Source organism: Peromyscus maniculatus, chromosome 4 (genome assembly GCF_049852395.1).
Source record: "Peromyscus maniculatus bairdii isolate BWxNUB_F1_BW_parent chromosome 4, HU_Pman_BW_mat_3.1, whole genome shotgun sequence".
Classification (NCBI taxonomy): Eukaryota; Metazoa; Chordata; class Mammalia; order Rodentia; family Cricetidae; genus Peromyscus; species Peromyscus maniculatus.
The window spans coordinates 42,194,576-42,208,191 of NC_134855.1; the positions used below are offsets into that span (position 1 = coordinate 42,194,576).

The 13,616-nt window shown below is 38.2% G+C and overlaps 1 long non-coding RNA gene across 1 annotated transcript; it reads left to right on the forward strand.

The window, feature by feature from the left end:
- The first annotated feature begins 5,164 nt into the window (after positions 1–5,164).
- LOC143272697 (uncharacterized) lies at positions 5,165–7,991 on the forward strand. Its single transcript, XR_013050316.1, has 2 exons — positions 5,165–5,434; positions 7,840–7,991. It is a non-coding gene; the product is annotated as an uncharacterized LOC143272697 (long non-coding RNA).
- Positions 7,992–13,616: the final 5,625 nt, after the last annotated feature.

Genomic DNA, 13,616 nt, shown 5'->3' on the forward strand with positions numbered 1-13,616 from the left:
GGATGCTTGGTAAGGAAAATTTATTATAGTAAAATAGACAGTTTTGACTGTAGATATAATTGGCTTCAAGAAGTTGCTAATTGGGCTGGAGAGAGGGCTCAGCGGTTAAGAGCACTGACTGCTCTTCCAGAGGTCCTGAGTTCAATTCCCAGCAACCAACCACATGGTGGCTCTCAACCACCCGTAATGAGACCTGGTGCCCTCTTCTGGACTGCAGGGACACATGTAGGCAGAACCCTGTATACATAATAACAAATAAATCTTTTTTAAAAAAGAAGTTGCTAATTGAGTGAGTCGTCAGATGAAGGCTATGATTTCAGTATGACAAATATTGTTTGCAGATAATACCATTTATAGACATTGGTGGAAATTAAATATTTTTACAAGTATTTGAAATCTAATGAACCCATAGTTTCTATACTAATGGTTCTCATCTAGCAGTCAAGGACCCTGAAAGTCATTCTCCAAGTTTGGATGTATTTCCTTTGTCTCATAAGTAGGTAAAACTTTGGCATTCTGTCTGATAGACACAGCTAACCCAGGGCAGCATAGTCATAGTCGGGGGCCCTACCGCCTGCTGAGATGTGCTTTGCATCCCTCGGTTCTTTCTGCGCTTTGGTCTCTTCCTTTGTTTTACTGCTTCTTTTGCCTTTGTTAGAGAACTTCTCTAGGAGCCTTCCTTTGTCCGACTAATGCAAGTCCCTGGAGTCAGTGTCACCATGGGGGTCCTTGCGGTTGCCCCTTCAGCGACTGACCTGACTGAGGGGAAATGAAGAAAAGACTAATGAACTCCAGGATCTGGTGGGCCTGCCTCTCTCATACATAAAGAAGCTGAGTGTGTTTACAGAGTTGAACAGAGAGATGAGGTTGCTGCTGGCTGTTGAGGTAGGAAGAGGGTGGTTAAGGCACAGATAAAGGAGGTGGGGTTTATGGTATGCAGTGGGATCAAAGAGACAGGGTTAGTGAATCTCAGTTGAAATGGTCTTCAGACTATATCATGGGGGCAAGGGAGGAAAGCTACAAGTAAATAGTTTCTGCACACACTATTAGCATTCACATTTGGACCAGGAACCAAGGCCTGGATATTCTCATGGGGCTGAGACATTGGTCCAAGACATGGCCTTATCCCTATGAAGCAATACACACTCACTCAAGACTTCGCTTAAGCACTATGCTCTTGCTTTGCTCTGTGCCTACCTTAGTTCTCTCAAAGCCAGTTAACCCTTAGTTTACTTGGTGAGGTCTTTTTCTAGGCTCTATTTCTTGATAACATTTTTCTATTGGAAGCTGATGAAACTGCCATCAGAACTGATGATGTGTTTCTTTTAGAAGCATTGTTCTACCCTGGATGGTTTTAGTAGAGTATATTAGGACCAGAGAACTGATAATGAACATTAATTGATATAAACCTCTTTCCTGCTCAGACAGGAGTCATAGTGATACTCTAGCACAAGCCACAGGTTAGAAGGCATTATATGTATTTGAGACTAATGTACATGGTATTAGTAGTATGTCTTTTTGCCTGGAGGATATCGTGTGGGAATGTGAGGTTTAGGTGGATGGTGAAGAGTTTGATATTTCTAACAGTACTAATCTGTATTTGAAAATGAAGAGGAAACAATGCATTTCTCAGAGGTTTTGTGGGATTGTGTGAATAATAAAAACATTCAGACCCTCTACTGTCAAAGTGCAAGGCAAGTTCTTGGTTTGAGATGGAGGAAATCCAAATACGAAGCAGAAAATTTAGATGTCAAATGCTAGAAGATTTGTGGAATTTAAAAGATCAAAATATAACCTCTTTGATTTCCTTCCTCCAAGAAAAATCACTTCCTTTTTTAATGTGATGGTAGCTATATTTTCATCTAGATGGTGACATGAAGCTCAGTGGAAGACACACCAGTTGATTATCAGGGATGGAATTTAAAGCAATTTAAAATGGAGAGGAATACAAAAATTTAGATCTTAACCCTGATGCACTAAATTACAGTGTAAGAGCATCATGTATAGATCATATGTGCATGATGAGTGGGTGGCTTTTTATTCCTCATTATCCTCCAACTCACAATGCTTCATAATATAGGAACTTAATATTCATTAACTGAATTGTAAGGGTTTTGGAAAATCTAAGTCAGTTAATTTATTACATTAAGAACTATGCAAATTTTACATTATTACTTAGAGACTCAATTGTATAAATGTATTTCACTCTGCAGGTAGAAAAGATAGAGCAGACAGCAATGGCTGATTGTAGAGTGAGCACTGGTTCAAAGTGATTACTTTGGGATCCTACTCCAAATGGTGACCAACTTTAAAATGAGCAAAGGGGCATTTGGATGGCACCAAGCACATGCACCAGAAGATAGCAGCCACAAAGCACAAAAAAATGGAGACTGAGATCTTTGCATTGTTTTGAACTTTATTTGAAAATCTCAGTAAAAAGTCATAGTCTTATTCAATACTATAAGAGAGTTGTTGGTGATAGGAGTTTTTGTTTTGTTTTGCTTTGTTTTAGTGGAATTGTGTGAATAATAAATTAGCATTAGTGTCCATCTTTGGAATTATTGAATACATGTCATCTTTCCATTTCCAAAACTTAAGTAAATGGACCAAGGGAATTGGACACAGTTAGCTATTCTTTCTTTCTTTTTTTCTTTTTAATCAACCCAGTACCCTTTGGACAAGCACCAGTGAAGCCCGACATCATGGCACATTTCCCCACAATATACTCACACTCAGCCACCACCTAGGAGGAAAAGGAGTATGAGGGCTATTGAGCACTGAGAATTTCTCCAATGAATCACAATTATGTGAACACCTGTGCTAACTAAGTTTGTGCTGAGCCACTGTGAAAATTTGCAAAGTGCTCAACAGCCCTGAGAGTTTCTCATTTATTATCTCAGGTGGGGTGGTCTGCAACTGTACATTAGGTTGCAATGTGAACCATGTAAGGACATGCATTCAAGACCTCATCTAGGACCTTTTCATTCTACCTGCAGGGTACAGCTGTGCTTCTTAACAGGCCAGAGTTCTGCTTCTGAATGTCTGCCCAGAAAAGTTAAGGGCAAATACAGAATTCCTTCTCCTCCAAATGAGGTGACTTTAGAACAGGCAGCACATTTACTTGCATTTCAAGATGAATTTACCATGGGATTGATCTTGGAAAGAACCTAAAAATCAATGGGGTTTTTATGAATCTATAACCTTGTAATATATTAAATTGTAAAGGTATCAAAATTCTACAGGATGAGAAAGAATTTTACTCATAAGCATGAATTTTAAACTGTTCACAAATTCTGTCCTTGGTAGGTAAAAATGTAGGAAAACCAGTTTAGATGCCAAGAAATTTATAGACAGACTTTTTTTGAGCGAATGATTGATGAGAATTGGAAAAAATAATTTATGAATGAAGTCATCAAAATAGCTAAAGCCTTGATGTAAGCAGTGAGATTGAAATCCTTGAATATGCTACATACAGGGTCCATTGTTGATAGCAGAATAATCGTTATACATAAGTCCCAGACAGTGGCTTTCGTTGAAAGTATCTTCTGTATTAAGAACTAGAAAGTACTGTGTAGTCTCTGAATGTTAATGCAGCTTTAAGAACAGAAATTTCTGTGCATTTCTATAGAAACAATAGATAGATTTAACCGAGATCTTTCAGTGAAAATTTTATTTGCTACGTTGAATAGCTAAATTGGATAGAAGAAAAACTCAGAGATACAATACAAGGCAAGAATCTTCTCTGGCACTTATTCTAAGTATTACTCTCATGCTATCATGCTCTGCACAAAGGACGGGTACAGAGTACTCAGTGGCTAGTGCAGTTGTTATGGATAGCAAGACTGTGATATGAAACAGCAGGAGATGATGGGAAGGGAAACCCTGATGCTATGGAGCTGAGCAGCCCAATGAGTCAGTCATTACACTCCAAGGAAATGACCGTGGGTTTGGGAGCACAGGAAAGGATGTTAGGAGACCATAGATGTTTTCCATTTGGTTCTGGATTTAGCTGGGAGATAGACGAACCCTGAATGTGTAAGCTTTGATCTCCTTTCCTTAAAGCTTTTCCTCATCTGGGTTTCAGTCATTCCCTACCATTAACTGAAAAGATAACTCTTTCCCCTGCTGTTGCCCCTGTAATTAGATGAAAGGAGAAATAAGATGCACAGGAGATGCATTGCTGATCGTGTCTTGGCTTAATGCCAGAGTCTTCTAATGAAAATTAACGCTTTCTGCATCTGGGTCCATGACATTTGTTTTGAAGAGAGGAGTTTGTAAGGCTAGGTGAGTGGAGTAGGAGGGGAGAAAAAGATTTGTAGGATGGAATGGATCCATATGTCATTTAGGAACTGGGTTCATTTGGGTTTCATGAGCACCAAGCATATGTTAATCACTTGACATACACCATCTCATTCAATCCTCACAACACAATGCAGTAGTAATGGATCCTAACCCGTTTTTTCAAAATAAAAAAAATGAACCTGAAAGTGGATAACTAGCCCACGCTCATGCTAGCTTCAGCCTGGAACCCTTGTCTAGCTGTTGTCAAAACTCAAGGTTTTAACTGCTACAAAATACTGTCTCCTAGTGGCTGGAGTTTGATAAACATCCATTTGATAAGATCAGCTACTGAGGGGGGTTATGTTTGTCCTAGTGGGGATGTGATATTAACCCTTCAGGCTCAATTCTCTATCTCAAAGGCATGTAGAAAGTGTTTGTCAAAATTATCCAGATGTTTTATATCCTCCAGTTATTTTTTTTAATTTTTTTATTGAAAATAGAGTCTTCTGTCATACAATACTTCCTAATCACCACCTGTAATCTCTGCACCTATGTTCATGAAATCACCCTCATAAACACACACATATGCTTACACATGTAGACACACAATCTTACCAGGTGTTTTTATATGTGTATGTGTGTAAAATTTAATCTTTTTTCCTCTTTACCCACAAAAATAAAATACTTAACTATTCTAGCATTTTTTTCTGATATTGTAGATCACCAAATGGTCTTCATTTTTTGTTTCATTTTTCAATCATGTGCGCCCCTATGATTTTATAGCATGTGTATGAGGGCACCTGTGGATGCCAATAGAGAATGTTAGATCCCCTGGAGCTATTGATTTGAGACCTACTAGATGTGGGGACAAGGAACTGAACTCTGATCCTTTGGAAGAGCAATATACAATCTTATCAGTTGAGTCATATCTCCAGACCCAAGTCTCACTAAAGTTTTAATGAGTATCAAAGGCATAGCCAGTTACTTAGTACTTAACTGATTTATCTAGTGTCATAGATTTTTTCTACATAAAATGCCTCAAGTCAGAAAAATGACTCTAAATATGGGAATTTTGGTTCTTGTGGCAGGTTGGTGGAGTAGAGATTTCTGCAAGGCTGGCTATGCCCGGTGTTCCTTGAAATGTACTTGAAAGGTGCATGTTTACTTTGTCTCTGCATAACGCTGACCCTAGTGAACAGGTGTATTGAAATATTATTCTCTCTAAGATCAGAGGCCGCTGATAATGGCCTTAATGCTGCCATTCCTAGCTTCCTATTAAATGATGCCTCACCATGCAACATTCTGCACTTGATCTGGTAAATGGGTATTAGTGACCTTGAGTCAACAAACTTTGCTTCTCTTGACACTGAGTAGCACTGTACCATTTAAAATTCATAGTTGCATTTACTTTTAAAATGGAATTTACACTCTTTAACTGTCTACGCAGGAAGCTTGAAGAAAAGACACAGCCTTTAATGCTAGGGTAGGTGGATGCTACTGGTCACAGAAGTTATAGCTCAGCAGGCAGTACATTGAGACGGCAGAACGTTCAAGTGCATCTCACTAATTCATTCTATGGTCTCTTTAACTACCTGAGCCATGGACACAATGCACTGCTAGGTCCTTGACCATCTGCTGTGTCTGCCCATTGACATCATAATAACTGGATGTGGTCAGTAATGTTGGAATTCTCAGGACCAGCAAATTTGTTCATTGTCTCTGATGGTTCTCATCTCTGCTCTTAGGATCCAAACAAATATCCCTTCTCTTCCTCTATCTAATTTTTTCCCTCATGGCCACACCAACATAGTCTCTCTATATTTACCTCATTAAAATTAGTGCAGGATGAGTTCTTCCATATAGGAATGTGAGTTGCTGGAAAGACTTAGAGTTGTCATTCACATTTTGTAGCCCTGTAAATCATTATTTTGAACAATCAAACAAACACAATATCCTTATTATTCTTAGTATCAAATTGAAAGCACCTCAGAGAAAATAATGGGTTGTTTTTCATCCACTATATTGCATAATATCGAAGACCTTATTCTCTTTTGAACAATGAATTATCTTATAGTCATAGTGGCAATGAAAGCTTATTTGGCAATTAAAATAAATGAGTTAATTCTGTGTGCATGAGCAAGGATATATGTTGAAAATACAATAGTGTTTCAAAATTCGAATCTAGCATTCATGTAAATTTAAAATGAGAAAACAATGGAACATTACAAACATATGCAGTCAGCATAAACTTGGATATGAAAGCAATACACCTATTTTAAGATTAGTTTGTTCCCAGAAGAAGGGTGGAGTGATGCTGAGAGAGGTTTGTGGCATCACCTCTGGGAACAAAGCAGTCCTCATTCCTTTTGCAATGATTTATTGGAATAAAGAACCAAGAAGCAAATATTTAAAACTTCTGATCATATGTCACAATTATTAAATCTGAGTGAATATGTGGGTATTTGTTAATCTGTCTAATTTTAGATATTTGAAAGATTTCAAAATAATAAGAATGAAACTTGTAAGAGATGCTTCTTGTTAAAATGGGAAGTGGATAGTAATTCTTTTTTTTCCCATTATATGCAGAGTTGCTTTAATGCCAAAATGGTTCCATATTTTCTCAGTCATTACACACTTTGGCTCTTACATCTTTCTTTGTATTTCCAACATTAAAACTATGATAGTAATTCTTCAAACTGTCCTCTCTAACTTCTCACCAAGATTCCCAAGGAGACACACGAAAAGATGAAAAGACTCAATTCAAAGTAGGGCACACCAACCAGCTAACCACGGAATCTGGGAGGAATTGACTCACAGTGGAAGTTGAACAGGACTGGAGAGAAACATACCTGCTTCTTGGGGATAACCATTTTCCTGGCAAACAAATGCATACCTGTGTGGTGTGAGTGAGTGTAAGCAGAGACCCTAAAAGAAATCTTTGAACAATATGGTGACCTGCGCATAGAGGGGCAGTTTTGAAATATCTAGAAAAGGAGCATGGAGGAAAGCAGAGTGCATGGCTGTGCCAAGTGAAGCAGCCAGCCCTGTTTCCAACCTCTGAGCCACTGTGGATTCTGACCGCGGGGAAAGAAAGGGGGCGTTCAATGCTTTTCCTTTGATTGTACAATGAGGAGGTGTTCAGCCACTGGGGGACCTTCATTTCATGTCCTCCTTCAACCTCACAGCTCAAAAGCCATTTGCAATACATATATATATATATATATATATATATATATATATTTGAGACAGGACATTTTTTCCACATGAAAAGTTTTTCCTGAATCTCTTTATTGCCTATTCCTTTCTTAACTTTATTTCCCTGTAGAAATGTTCAGTATCTAGAGAATAAAAAAGGAAAGGAGAAATAAAAAACCTGAAGCCTGCCATAGCATTATTGAAAAGAACTAAGATTACATTTTGTAATTCTAACTTTAAATCAAGTGAGTTGATTTGCATAAAGTAACATTGATAGAGGCAGATACAATACAAAACTGAATTTCTGGATTTAGAATTTCTCCCCCTACTTTTATTCTTAAGATTTTTTTCTTTTCCTCCTAGGAACAGGTCATGTACTCCTCAAAAGAAGAATTTTTTAAAGAAAACTCTGGCCCACCTTTATCTCTAATGGCCCAGCTGGGAGTTGCTATAATAATCCTTTTGCTTTTATGTGGCCATCTGGAGGCCTATTAAAAACAGTATCTAAAACCAACTCCCCAAGTGTGTGTGCTGAGTTTGTAGGTTTTCACCAAGTCACCAAAACAGGACCATCTTTCTTACTATGAGGTGAATGGGCTTTGGAGAGTAAGAGTGGAGAGAGAAGACACAGCCCAGCACAGCCTGGCCTTTCACCCTGGCCATCCTGGACAGGTAGTAAGAACCGCGGTTGATCCTAATGCATGCTTTTCCAGGGTTCACAGATCTGCAGCAAGGTTTCCTTCCATCGCGGGAGCTCTGTGATGAGATGGAAGAGGTGAGGGAACGTGGGAACTGGCGACATTGAGAACCTAATGAGGCATCATGTTTCAACTACATAATACTCATTTTTGATTTGTGTGGAAGGCAAATATGAAATATTGAAATAATATTTCAAGTTCCCAATTTTGTGGCGCAAATAGAGACACAGAATACTCTGCCCTTTCTGAAAAATAGCCCTTTCATCAAAAGCATGATCCAACTGAGTCGAGGACATAAGGGCAGGTTGTGAAATGGAATTAGATAAAAGTTGGCGTTTGTCTTTAGTAGATTATTAAAATCGCCATGGTAAGAAATCAGCTCATAAAGACAGAACAAGTTAGCAGGGGCCGCAGATCATTTGTCCCAAACAGAGGTTTTTCTCTATACTCATTAACTGTCTTGCCCAGTAATGTGCTTGTAATCCTATTAAACCTGATACATCAAAAATTAAAAGAAAAAAAAATTTAGTTGCTGTCTCAAACTGCACGGCAACTCAGATCTAGGACCAAATAAGATGCATTAATTGCTTTACTGCTTCACCGCAAAGCCACTCTTAAAATATAATTCCTTAATGAAGTCCGTTAATTTGTTCATGGCAGTACACAAGCTGTTCAAAATGACACAGGATTGCACTCTGTTTTCTAACCCCTGCAGTTTCTTCTGTTAGTCACTCTGTCTTGTGTTGTTATCCCATGGATAGTAATTATTTTATAGTGGTTGTAATTAGGAGAGAATTAGGCTTGGTAAACAAAACCTGCCTTCTCCTGTTAATAGCTAAGGATAATAAATTTGGCTCTGACATTCACTATATTTGGACAAGGCTTGGCCTACTTCCAGTTTTCCCAATAAGAACTTTATTATATAATTATGCCTTGGAGGGGCTCATATTACAAGGTAATTTTTTTTGTAAAGACACATATTGCATGGCTTCCAGCCAGTAAGTGATATACTGTAATATATGCCTCCAATAAATGTTTTAAACAGAGCCTCACTGAGCAAAGCCCTGCTGGAGCTGCGTGTTGCTCTTCAGCATGTATTATTTACAGGATTTGTTTGTTGAGCTCTTCATAATGTAAATTATTTCCTTTGCTCACATTGTCCAATGTTATGACAAGTGTCTGTTTAAAAGGCGCATTTTTCCCATAGTGAATGATATATCTCATCTCCCATATTCCAGTCCCATAGGTAACTTCTGTCAGATCATATCCCAAAAGGGACATTTAAACAGCATTTTATACTTTTGCAAAGATTAGCTGTTTTTTTCATAAATTGTGCTTTCTTTGCTTAAACTGATTTATTTTTTTTCTATTTTTAAGACAAATAAAATTATGTCACTGCCAGATCTCTGAGATTCATGTGCCTTTTAGTTGACCCCTACTGAAAAGGCCACCCAAACTCGTATAGATCAATGATAAGACGTGGAATCACAGACTGCTAAAGGGAAGAGAACAACATTTTAAACAGATTCAAAAATCAAGATCATAAAAATGTAACCTCTGCTTAGGAAAATCATGAGAATGTAGGCATAAGTGACATTAACTTTAGTGCTAGAAATAAAAACATGAGATTCTAAGTAAGCATAGAGGTAAAGATATACAGTACTGTTTTCTTGAATGTCAAATTCAAAATGGGAGCCATTTAAAGCTCTTTGTTATTAAGCATAGGTAGCTTACAAAAAGGATTCTATGTAGCCCCCTTTTCCAAGATCCCATCCTAGAGAGAAGATACATCATCAGGAGGAAAGAACATTTCAAAAAAGAAACTTTGGTAGTATTTAAACTGAATGTGATGTATAAAATTTGGATAACCAGCACATGCACTCCCCTTGAAGTGGGTTTCTATCACCTTGCTATAAAAGGCAAGAGTTTTCAGTAACTTGGCATCTCAGCATCCCTAGTACAATTCGCATGTGTGTCAGGGCTTACAAGTCACTTAACGAAGAGGACAACTGCATTTCTAAGTGGTTATAATGTTGAGTAGGGGTTCCTGTTTATTTGGCCATATTTTTTAGGTCTTGACTGTAGGCTCTAGAATTATGTGTATTTTAAAATTCTCCTTTAAAGGGAAACCCCATTCTTCCTTCTCTTTACCCTTTGTGAGTTGACAAAAAGTAGCTACCATGAGTCTCCTAATATCTAGTCCTCACTTTCAGTAGAGGGTCACTTGAATTACAGGAGGTCTGCTCTGGGGTCAAAAGTGTCTTTACTCCATCCTTCTCCTTTCCACCCCAATGCTGACAAGATCTTGGAGACCAGAGTTCTCTGTAATTGTTCTCCCACCGTCACTGTGTACCAAGAATCAAAAACGAGGGCACATCTATCTTTCTGTTTGTTATTCAGCACAGTTTGGGCATTCAGACTTAGTGCCTTCTTCAGGAAAAAGAATTACAATTATTCTTCTGTTCCAAGAACACCATTTTGCGTCAGTAAGGCAAAACTATTAAAAATGCATATTGTAAGCTGACATAATTGCTAAAGAAATTATTGGTAATTCATATTCAGTGTAACATGTATTGAATGTCTACTGTATACACTAAAGCATCATGAATCCTGGAAAATTTAAAAGTAGGTACAGGAACTCACATACAGGCACATGCTAGTTTAATAGCTCAAAGCACTTAATACAGAAATCTTGTCTATCCTCAGGAAATCCCAGAAGAATGTCGAAATCCCATCTCCTGCTCTGGCTGTGATGGCTGCTGCTTATCTTCCTGGGTCTGCAGGAAAAAAAAAAACAAAAGCACAGAGAGATTAAGTTGCATGTTCCAAATGCTGCAGTAAATCAGAGGAGATTGCCCAGGACTGGAAGCAGTGTTGCAGCTAGTTCCCCCTTCTGTTCTTTCTCTGTTGCACCCAAATTACATCTATCCAGGCTTTAATTAGACCAAAGTACTCATTTTGCTTTTGATGATCAGTTGGTAATCAAAACTTCATTCCTAAGAGCAATAGTATCAGGAAAATAGGACCACCAGTGGCGGTCATGTTTCAATTCATAAAATACTTTTTTTCCATCAAAAAATGACCTTTGTGGAATTAGCATTGAATGATAGATTTTATGTATAACCAGAAAAGCAGAAAAGAAGCCAGATTCCTCATCCTTTTCCTCTTCTTTCTTTATTAGCCTTTAATATTGTGAAGTGTTTTATTTGGTTGCAAAAAAAATCACTATTATATTTCTTTAGTATAATTTCTCCTGCAAATGGAATGATCATTTTGATGGCCCTGGAAATAGATTGTCAGGAAGATGAGCTTAGATCTTAAAGGAATGTCATGGAATATTACAGATCCTTTGCTTCCCAAATGTACTTTAAAAAACAACATTACTAACTCATGGGGGACAAAAAGGATCATAGACTTGGAAAAGGCCTATTAAATCATCCCATCTACCTTCCCCCTGCTCATGCAGTTCCCTGGAGGTATTTGTCCATTTTTAACATCATCCTAGAGTTGTCATTCTTGTCTGAAAAGACCCCCTTCCCCCTTATCACTCTAAAGAGAGCACTGTATGTAAAGTCCTGACTGACTAGCTGCCCTGGTCATTGCCCTTTGCACAAAATTCCAGCTAAGTAAGATGTTTCCCTGCCCCTGCCATGACCATGTTGTCCTTGAAATTTCCTATTCACAAAATCCACCTCTAACTTTAGTGTATGGAGTTGGGTCGAGATCTGGCCACTCTATTAAATTGTTCAATCCTTCCCCATAAATCAATTCCTTTAGCTCCTTCATCATGATGGTGGCTGTTATGTGACATCCTCCCATTTTTGGACATGGTTCTCATATTGACATCTCCCAGCCCTAAACAGAGGCTGACATGAGAACTCTGTTTAAACAAACATGAAGCAATCCTCACCTCCCATGAATATTCAAATGATGATACATCGGAGAGGGGAGAAAAAGCTTCAGCATTGAATGAGGTAAAGAAAACCTCACACATAGTATTTACTTACCACTTATCCCATATTGTTTGATAGCAGAAACATGTAGACCCATGGTACATCATTCACAGTAATATGTAGTCTGGCTGGAACAGACAGGAAAAAAGCCAGTTTGTATCAGAGCAGTTAACTTGGCTTCCTCAATTCCTCCCCTGCTGCTCTCCTCATCCCACTTCAGCTGTATTTCACTCCATTAACTACAGCAATGGGCATTTGCACTCAATAAATGTGTGTGGGTGCGTATGTGTGTTTGTATTTGGGAAGAGTTTATGCAGACAACTCCAAATAGCTCCAAAAGTGATTGCACAATTAAAGAAACTGTTTCCCGGCCATGGATTCTTATTTCTTAAAACATCGTCTGTCAGCCTGGCTCCTGAGATTGACGTTCTGATCACAGTTTTTCTTTTAAACCCTAGGGGAATATCTTCTTCATGTCTCTGCCCAACTGTATCACTCTTTTCCTGTCTTTCTTGTAGTCTGATTGTGAGATTAATTCCCAAAGGGCTATCAACAACCACTGAGGATGTTAAAGGAGCGAGTTCAGGGGCAGGTCTTGTAAGGTTCTGAACTCTCTGCAGACTGTTGCAAGCACTTTGAACTTAAGTTTTGAAATTTCCTATTAGCTTGTGAAAATGGTAAAATAAGCTCCAACACAGGGACTTCCAACTGTGGCAAGCTTAACACAGATCTGATCTGCTTAGAGGGGGCAGAGGACAATTTGGGGTTCACCTGAGGGGGTTACTATAGTCACAGCATGGTTTAGCTTTTTTGGGAAAAGAGTGTTTGGGACACAACTTTTATGTTAACAACCTGGGCTAAAAGTTAGATTGAGGGTCTTTTATAAAAATGGTGATGAAGATAGAGATGCAAAATTTGCTTGGGACTCCCCCTGATTATTGGTCATTAGCTGAAGAAATGGGAACAAAGAACAAAAATCATCTTTATTAGTTGAACTCAGATGTACTGAGTCCTGAGCAAACCAGCCTAGTGTCTTGAACTGGCCTAGATAAAGAAGTACAGGCACAGATTGCAGACTCTGCCTCCAATGTCATTGTAAACTACCCTGTAGAAAAAAATATGAAGTTCATGTTGTTAGACACTCTTATGAGTTTTGTTGGAAATATCTTGGAGCGGTAAATACCCTTCTGTGGTTCCTGTGTTCTTATAGTGTTTTTTTTTTCTCAATACAGAATAAGAATTTTAGTGTATTTTAAGATACAATTTATACTAAAAGTATATCCAGTAACAATTGAGGCCACACAAAGATAATGACCCTGTAAGTTTAGACAAGAGGTGTCATTAAAGCAGATTGAAGAATAGTTGGCCTTGGGGATTCTTAACATCCTTACGTTGTGGGCTTTAAGGATGATCTGTGTGGTAACTTACACTTTTCTTAAAATGAAAACCACACTCCCTTCAGTCTATAGAGATGAGAATCTGACCACAA